Genomic DNA, 10,477 nt, shown 5'->3' with positions numbered 1-10,477 from the left:
ATGGTACATTATGAGCAAGTGCATAGGCTCATTTTTTCAAAACTCTATAGTGCATTCCTTTATAGACTACATAGTAGAGCAATTTCAAATAATAAATTGACCTAACCATTCTCTCAAATTACACAATTAAGCTTAATACCTTATACAAACCTAATTCTAGTAGCACCTTTACAAAAAAAATATCCATAATATGTAACGAACTTTCCATTATTAAATGAAACCAACATATGTTAAACAATCATGCCTAGATTCTAACATAATACTTTTAATAATTTATTTATTTTTCCATAATTTATGGATGTTCACTTGTATCTTATTTATGCCCTTGTACATAATATTTTGTGAAGATCACTTCTTTGATTTAGCCATTTGATTTATCTATCCTTTGCAACCTTCAATTGAACTAGCACATAGATAGCACAATGGTTCATGTATTTATTCACTAAAAATACTTAAATTTTGTTAGAAATAAAGAAAAATCATTTCACCTATGGAAACTTACCTTCTTTAACAATATATAAATTTAATAGAATAAATTTTTCCTTCTAAAACATAGTTGAAATTTTTTCAAGGATAATGATTTTGTATAATGTCAAGTTATACTAGATCCTTGAAGGATTCTCCATTTACTCCACACTTTCTAAAAGTGTTGTACAAATTTAAAATTTTAAAACAATAATTAAGAAAATAATTCCATGTACCAAAAATCATAATAGCTAGGATAATATCATGTATATTAAGAGGTTTCAAATAACACTTAGGGCCTATTTTGTTGCTAGAATACAATTAGAATAGGAATTGAAAATTAGAATTTATTTTGTATCCTCATTTGGTGAATCAAATCAGAATTGGAAATAGGAATGTGTATTCCCATTTTCACCCCAAAATGAACATATAGCCATTCCCAAAAAAACATGTTATTGGAATAGGATATACCTATTTCTATTCTAATTTTTTCATATTTGATTTTTTTTAGGTTCACTTCATTTTAACTTTCTAATCAATCTCCCCAAGGCCCAAGATCAAAGATCATGGATAATTTTTCATGCTTTTGGGATCAGTATGGAAATTAAATGAACATTCCAAGTTATTGGGAGTTAGAGAAAGAAGAGTGTGTAAGGATGTAAAATGTATGCATAGAAAAGGAGAAAAGTTATCATTTTCTAGAATGGGTCTTTTCATGCCTTTCCTTCACCTGACCCAATGGTACTATGATGTAGTGAAGATGAGATAAATTCAATATATGTGATGTAGCCTAGATAAATGTGTATTGTGTGTAAATAAAGTAGAAAACAAAATGTATTAAAATTGAATGTAAATAAAAGTAAGTAAATGTGTAGTGGAGTTGAACTGATGTAAAAAGCATAGAAAACCAAACAGGCAGTGGAGAATGAGTGGAAACTCTGTCACCTTCATTACCATTGGCTAGAAGATTTTGGAAATGGAGATTGTACACATACAATGCTTAGCAAACTCTAGGCTTAACATTCATGTGGTGAAGCTCTAGACATAAGATTTTGTAAGAGAAAAAAGAAAAGATGACTCATTTTTCTATAAGTGGGAGGTGATGAGAGTCTTTCTGCCTACCTTTGAAGATATCCTCTATCGGGATGTCCTATAATGGACTCTTCCCAATTATGCCATCATAACTGACCCCATACTCTCCTTGACTCTCTCCATCACCGCCAAGTTCAAAATCCCAAGTTTTGTTTTGTATAGGACCAGTGATTTGCTAATCATATAAGGACATTCCTATTCTCTATTCTAATATTAGTTTACTACAACCAAACATGGGATTAACACATTTTCAATCAAATTCTAGGTGAACCAAACAAGACTGGAATAACAATTTCCAATTCCCATTTTTAGTCCCCATTCTCATTCCCATTTTCAATTCTAATTCATAATTCCTATATCAACAACCAAATGGGCTCTCAATTAAAAATCAAATGCTATAAATATTTTTAAGGAATGTCTAACTTGACAAAAGAAACAAAGTTTAGCAATGATAAAAAGTCAAAATATACTCATGCATTCCTCTATTATACACCTGCATCTTGAATTTGCATAAATGGCACAAGTACAAATAATATATTTAAATGAGATAAATTTACTAGAATGATAAAATTTGATTTAATTCATAAAAATACAATAGTAGAAGAAGAAATGAAGAAGATGATTCAAATGATATAACAATTATGACACTATATATTGTTATATTGATCATCAATAATAGTAACTCAATTGGAGGGATATACAACAATTTATAGATCAAACAATTGATTTTAATTAGTAAATAAAGAAAATTTTTATAAAAATTATGATTATAAATAATTAATTTATTGTAATAAAATTGGAAAAGAAACCAAAAGGGTCTAGACCAATAAGTTAAGAAACTAAATGAGGAACACAATAATATCTTGATGAAATGTATAGAAAAAGAGTTATATCATAGATACATGACCAAAGAATAAAATTGATATTATTTATCAAAGAAAAATAATAAGATCTAACTTAATTCCCAGAGGAGAGTTGGATTTGTTTCTAAATTATTTCCTCTTTTTATATTTATTTTATTTTATTTTAATTTGTAATGACTAAGTACAATGATAGAAATTGGCAAAATCCTTGTCATAAATAGAAATGTAAAAACTACAAACCAACACAAAAGTATAGGTCTAGAAATGAGGCACAATGAGGAACCTATTGTTGGGATTTAGAATCAAATGTGTCAATATAGTGAACTAAATTTTGTAAACCTAGAGGCCCTTTGTTTGTCAACTGAGGCTTTATTTTATGGATCATGTAAGAATTTTCCTTAGGGAAAAATAACACCAAGATCAAGGAGATCAAGCAATAGCACAATATGGACCAATAAGGTATGATTATAATAACAGTAATGAGAATATCACATGATATAGACTAGAAGTGGCTATATATAAAGGCATCTAGAATGACTAGGAATCAACAAAGTGATAAGCATGACAACTAAGAAAACATCCACCAGAAGTGGATTATCCTCCATTATGCATGAATATACATGCAACAATGAGAGGATAAGCATAACAAGGTGTATCTCATGAAGAGATGTTGTAGACACTATGTGCTTAAATAAGGAGCTATCTCCTATGTTGTAGACACATTGTGCTTAAATGAGCTACTAACTCTTGTGTTGTCAAAAAGATAACTCGTATGAGTACGCATACTCCTAGGTGTCTACATGAAAAATAATATAATAATGCATTAACCTAAGTAAACTTAAGTAAAGTGTAATAATGATTAATTATTTACACTAACACCCCCTCTTGCAACTTAGGGAAATGCACTTAAAGTTACAAAAGCTATGATGAAAATGCATGATGGGTCCCGGTTACTAGGCCATGTTAGGTAGCCATGTTAGGTACCTATGTAAAAATGCAATGCTCTACATATAATGTGATGATATGCAATCTCTTTGAAAGCAAAGAAAGAGGGAAAAGCTCATGGGAAAAATCCTCCCCCAAAAGGAGAGATGAAAAAAAAAAGATACATGGATGGATGGAGTAATTAAGATCCCCCCATTACAACATACATCATGTATGTATAATAGAGAAGTATGAGAAGAACATAATCCCATAAGACGTAAAGGTCCCCCCCATAAGAGAGAAGAAGTAGAAGAAGAGGAAGTAAGGAGACAAGGTAGTTCCTCCCACCCGTCCCCCCCCCCAATGTAGAATGCCCATCAATGATAGTTGCTCCAAGATGAATGTAGAAGTTGATCCATGATTTTTGAATAATGTTCTCCCTTTAGGAAGAAACAATGTCATAGACACCTATGAGATGCTTTCCCAATGTGTAGAAAGAATCTTGAAGATGAATGGTGTTTTTGAAAAATGCTCAATTGTCCTTATGTTGATACAAATGGTCGCCCCTTCAAACCCTATTAAAAATAACAAGGTTGGATCTAGCAAGGATTGATGTAGAACATATCTAAAAGAACCAACTATCTCCTTGAATGATAAAGAAGCCTCCTACAACTGTTGTACATAAGGATTCACAATCATATCAACTTTGTAAGATTGATCATGTAGAGAATGGACAAGAGGTTTAGAGTGTTCCCTCACAACAACTAAAGAGGGATATTTTTCATCAAAGAGAAGATGTATCTCATCAATAATGTCTCCCAAATCTATTATGTAGGACTCCACAAGCAAACATGAAATGTCTATCAAGTAGTCATCCCCTAATGTTGGAACTGGAAGACAAGGTGTACGCAACTATACTAAATTACATGGACCTATCACTGTAGCAATGTATGCATGTCGAATGTACTAATGTTGTGACCTTGTTCTTTGTCTATTAGAAGGATCCCCCACAAGTGATCCTGTTGAATCACTATCACTATTGTCGCTATTAGTTTCCACAATGGATCAAGTATGGAGAGGATTAGAGAATAAGCTTGGTGAACTTTCTTCAAAGTGAACATTCCTCTCTATGAATATCTTATGAGTAATAGGATCCATAGGTCTATAAGCCTTAACACTTTCTTCATATCCAATGAAAGTACAAGGCCTTCATGGTGGTGCCTTGCATTCCCTTAAATATATGTGTGCCCATGTTGGACAACCAAAAACTCTTAAATGTTCCACAACTAGTTTTTTTTGGCACCATGCCTCAAAAGGAGTCATTCCATGTAAGACATTATGAGGAGACCTATTAAGGATGTGATTGGCACTACTTATAGCTTCTACTTCAAGTCATGGATTAGGAAACTTAGCTTGAATCATGCAACTTGCCATTGACTTAAGAGTTTTAATCCTCATTGTTGCAACACTTGTCTTTTGTGAACTAAATGCTATAGGATTTTGAAGATCAATACCATCAAGTTCACAAAAGTCTCTAAGTCTTGAGTTCACATATCTACTTTCATTGTCCATATGAAGAATCTTGATGGATTTACTTGATTGCTTCTCAATCTGACTCTTGAAGGCTAGAAACTTATCAGACACTTCATTCTTGTGATCAAGAAAGTAGACCCATGTGTAGCGTGAAAAGTCATCAATGAAAGTGAGAACAAAGTGGCCCTTTCTAATTGATGTCACTGAAAAAGGTCCTGCTAGAATAGTGTGAAACAACTGATGCTCTCCAAGACTTCCCTTTGTCAAAATTCTCTCCTAGATGCATATCCATTGAACAATATGAACATTCACCTATAGAAAATTTGATTGTAGGTAGAAGTTTGACCATATTTTTTGATCTAAGATGATGAAGATAGTAGAATGAAAGATTTCCATACCAATCATGCCATAATTTACTTTGTGATTGTGAATGTGTCAACAAGGCATGTGAAGGAGACTTAGGCACAAAGTGGGAGAAAGAATAAAGCCTTGTGTCATGATTAACTTTATCCACTGCAACCAATGAATCATCCTTAATATTTCACACTATTTCTGAATTAGGAAGGAACTCAACTTTATTTCCATATCCACAGTGAGTGATTTGGTAAATTGAAAGCATATTAGTGCTAAGGTGAGGAACATAGAGAACATCTTTGAACTCTCCATTTTGCATCTCAATTTTTCCTTTCCCTTCAACTTCCACTTGTCTATCATTCCCTACAAACATGTGAGGTATTGTAGATTGTTCCAATAAAGAAAAGTGTCCTTTTGAAGAACCCATATGATGTGAGGCACCCAAGTCAAGAATCCATTCCCCTAAAGAAATTGAACTTGTCATAAGTGCTTGTCCTTTTCCCTTTGAAATGAATGGATTTGAATCCTTGGAAGCATTTGGCACATTGATTTTTTTCTTCCTAAGTAAGTTTTCCAACTCATCTATTCTCTTAGTCCTTCAATGATGCTCATCATGATTTGGTTTCTTACAATATGCAAAAAAATAGTTTATCCTTTGTGTTGTTGTTTCCCTTCTTGTTGGAAGATGAATTTACTTGTTGTGAGGAGGTAAATTCTTGTGTCTTTGATTGTGATTTTGGCTTCCACTACTTTTTCTTGCTATTTGTATAACTTTTTCCACCTTGATTTTGGTTCTCATTACTAGCCACTGATACCGTAGGATTTGATAATTTGAGAATCCTCAAATCTATCAACTTGGATTGTTTCAACATCAACATTTCTTAAAATGCATCAAATGAAGGCTTAGTGAAGGCACTTCCTATCGTCAACTTGTGAGTGTTGTAACTCTAAACAAAAGATGCATACTTGAAAGGTAGCCTCTTCAAGATGTGATGAATCAATCTATCATCCTTCATGGGATTACCACAATCCTTAAGTAGTGCTCCCAACTCATTAGCTTTGTTGACATAGTCTTGAATTGTGTCAAAATTCTTAGCTTTGATACCATGTAAGAATTTTCCTTAGAGAAAAATAACACCAACATCAAGAAGCTCAAGAAAGACTAAAATATGGACCAATACTGTATGATCATAATAACAATAATGATAATATCATATGTCTCTTGAATACACACTAGAAGTTCCTATATATAAAGGCATCTAGAATGACTAGGTGTTAGCAAAGTGATAAGCATGACAACTAAGCACATGTCCACCAGAAGTGGATTATACTCCATTGCACCTAAATATATGTGCAACAATGAGAGGATAGTCATAACAAGGTATATCTTGTGAAGATATTTTTTAGCTAGCATGTGCTTAAATAAGGCGCTAACTCTTGTGTTGTAGACACCCTATGCTTAAATTAGTTGCTAACTCCTGTGTTGTTAATAAGACAACTCATATGAGTATGCATACTCCTAGGTGTCTACATGACAACTAATATAATCATGCATTAACCTAAGTAAACTTAAATAAAGTGTAATAATATATAATTATTTACACTAACAGATCAAATAATAGGTCTACTTGTTACAAAAAAAAATCCAACAATTCTACATACATATTTTGTGTGTGTGTGTGTGTGTGTATTCATATATATAGACATATACATATGTACATATATGTATCTATATATTATACATTTTTATCTAAATTATCAAGGATGAAAATTATAATAAGCTCTAAAAGTATGTTTTACAAATCCCATAAATTTGGCTTATATGTGTGTCTATTATTAAGAAGTGTTCATTTATAGGTTCTTTCTCTTATCATAATTATTATAATTTAGAGGTTTGTGGTTAAATTTTCATATTTTATATGGAATTTTTTAGTTTAATAGTATTTTAGTTTAATTATGTTTCTTTTTGTAAGAAAAAGGCATTAAGCCTAATAATTTTTATTTTATTTTATTTTATTACTAATCGACTAAAGCCTTGTATTATATTAGATGTAAAAATAAGAAATTACAAAGTACTCAATCCAAATGGGAACTAGTAGGAAAGAATAGAGAAAGAAAACCTCTAGTTTTGCCCAGGACCGAAGTCCTATATTATACAGATTTAAAAGGGGCATAATCCAGTAAATATGAAGCTCTATTGTTAAGGTTGATACATAATTGGATGAATTTTTTTATTACAAATAGAGTTTCAAGAGAAAGGCAATACCGCAAAAATGTAGCATTAGGAATCCATCCATGATATAGTGATCTATAAGCCATCTACATGATAAAAGCAACTATCTTCCAATAGAGGATTAGTAATCCAACTCAAAATGATTAGAACAAGATGGGAGGAGAAGAAAGCCCAATCATCATACTGAGATGCTCTTCATAATTGGGCTCTTAGGATGTGATTCCATAATATTCCTAGTTTGATTTAACACACCTCAAAACTTCATTTTCAAAGTTTTAATCAAATTATTATTATCGGTTAGGATACATAAATGCAACTTATATAATGTTAGGCATTAATTAGAAGAATACTAAAAAAAGTCACTAAGTTACCTATATTGTATTCATGGAATTTTAGTCAAGTTAAATATTATGCATTAAATATATTCTTATCTTGATTCCCATCCTGCAAACTTTTCAATTAACAATTTATACTAAGAAAGGATTAGATATTCAGGGTCCCTTCTTGGCCCAACTATAAAATAGACATGATTATATTAATGAAATTCAATAATTTAATATATTCATTGATCCATCTAATTATAATCTTTTGATAATGAGATAGAAGGGAGAAGTCCTCAACATCCAAATAAACCAATTGCCAACATGAAGTCATGCAATGATCTAGTCAAAAAACTGAAATAAGGAGAAAATAAGAAAACAAGATATATTAAGCATAATGAAGTGGAGGCAAAAACTAGTCAATGGAAGGAAAAGGGGAAGAACACAAATCACCAGGCATCATACAAAACTAGGTGTACAGATCTAGAGGTGTTTTTAATGACATCTAAAATACAAAGCAACTAATATTTTAACCAAGCTACCTTCATTAATTATTGTTGAGGAAGTAACACCACATAAATATTCCTCATCCATAGTAGCTAAAATCAACAACATTTATTCATTTATAAGTATTATTTACAATAGAAAAATCTAACACAGTGCAAGCCAGGGTCAGGTAACAACTAAACTTCTCATAAAAATATATAATATTTTTTCTTTACATTTAAGGAACCAAACTACACCAAAATCTACATCCAGATAAGGAAACAAAAGAAAAAACCAAAAGGGCTACACCTAGGGCCAAAGATAATACTATGCAATAATACTAATATAATTAAACTAGAGTTGAGAAAAGACAGACATAACTAGTATGAGCCAAAAAAATCTAAACCACCAGAATGCAAATTTATCACTAGGCTTCCTCCTCCTTCCAATAGACCATCACATTGTCTTTGGCTTTGTCCATGTCATTAGCTCTTGAGCCATGTGGGAACACATACACCATGAGCTCTCTACTAGACTTAATGAAATTGGGAAATATGAACTCCAACCTATCTAGATCCTCAAAGTTGATGTCTGAATCGATGTAGGCTTCAAACACTTGTAAAAATTTAATTATCCAATCCTTTTTAGGGCCTTCATGGACTCCTCTCCATCTCAGAAAGAAATTAATATTGGCCTCCATTTTTGGCCATGCATTGAAGAATTTTATATTATCCCTAATAAACATAGACAACCTCTTGGAAACATTAACAAGTTGGAGTTCCTCTTCTTCATATGTCATATAGACTTCAGGGAGTGAGATTCATAGCTTCTCATCCACTCTCAAAACTACATTTTCTAGACCTACTAGCTAGGTGAGGTCAAAGATGTTATAGCATAATCAAACTATTTTCCCTTTCTTAATGTTAGCCCTAGCCAAGCAACCTATAAATGAGCCTATGATAGAACTTTAGCTTTCCAAGTATAATCATAATTAAAATCTTTCCTCCCAATAGCCCAGGTGATAGAAAACCTATAAATATCATCTACCAGGTTAAGAATCCTATTCCACCTCTCTTATTTTATAGACCCTCTAAATGCCATAGTCCTCACTTCCAAAGTGTGAAAGGGGGCAATTGAAGACTCCATACTAACAAAGTTTCTATAGATATACCAAAGGAAGAAGAGCTGTAAAATAGTTTTCAGAAGTCGAGCCTTAAATAATAAATGGAAGTGCTCAGGGTACAAGTAGTTATTAATGCCATACTCACATTCTCAAAGAAATTAATTAATAGACACAATATGGTTAAACCTAATTTTTAATGACTATTTTCCTTAATGCCTCATGATTATTAAGGTAGCTCCTCCTTATAAAAGTAATTGTAATAATTACTTCTTTTAATGATGTGAGAGTGATTCTCTAAACTACCTAAATTATAGACCTAGCTTTTATAAATATGCTAAAGTATTTACTTTTTATAATTCTAAGCTACTATGTTTATAAAATATTCTCCCCCCACTCCTTCTTTAGCTAGCTTATTAGCTTGTATATTTCCTTTACAATGAATATGTTGAATTCTAATCACCTCAAATTGATCAATTAGACTAAGGACACTTTCAACATTCACATTTAACTTCTAGTTTGGCATCTATCACTTTCTAACTACATTAAAAATAATATTTGAATCTCTTTCAATGATTAATGTTATTATCTTCATTTTAAGACTTAATTTTAGGCCTTCCTTTAGTATCTCTAGTTCTACAATATTGTTAGTTATAGTGCCCAATGGTTTAGCTCTTTTTAATAGTCGTTAACCATTATCTGATTTTACTGTACATCCCAATCCTGCATTCCTTAGATTACCTCTAGATGCTCCATCAAAATTTAATTTCTTCCACTATATCAGGGGTGCTACCCATTTGCACTCCTCTTTTTCCATAATATCCTTTTTTAGATAAACTAAGGTGGGGGGGTGTTGATAGATGATGCCAATTTTTTCTCATAATCACATCCCATTCTAAGAATGTCACTTCAATTTTAAATGTATTCCTGGGATGAAAATTCATGAGTTTCATGATGACTACCTCAACTTTATTAGAAATGATGTTCTGCTAAATTCTACATTTTGAAATATTTGTCCATTTCTCTCCTTCCATATTTCCCACATTATGATTTCCAGTGAAATATTCCAAAAATATCATGTACAAGT

The sequence above is a fragment of the Cupressus sempervirens genome, chromosome 2, assembly GCF_028749045.1.
Source record: "Cupressus sempervirens isolate cs-2001-9-10 chromosome 2, ASM2874904v1, whole genome shotgun sequence".
NCBI classification, from domain to species: Eukaryota; Viridiplantae; Streptophyta; class Pinopsida; order Cupressales; family Cupressaceae; genus Cupressus; species Cupressus sempervirens.
Note: the sequence above shows the minus strand (reverse complement) of the source record.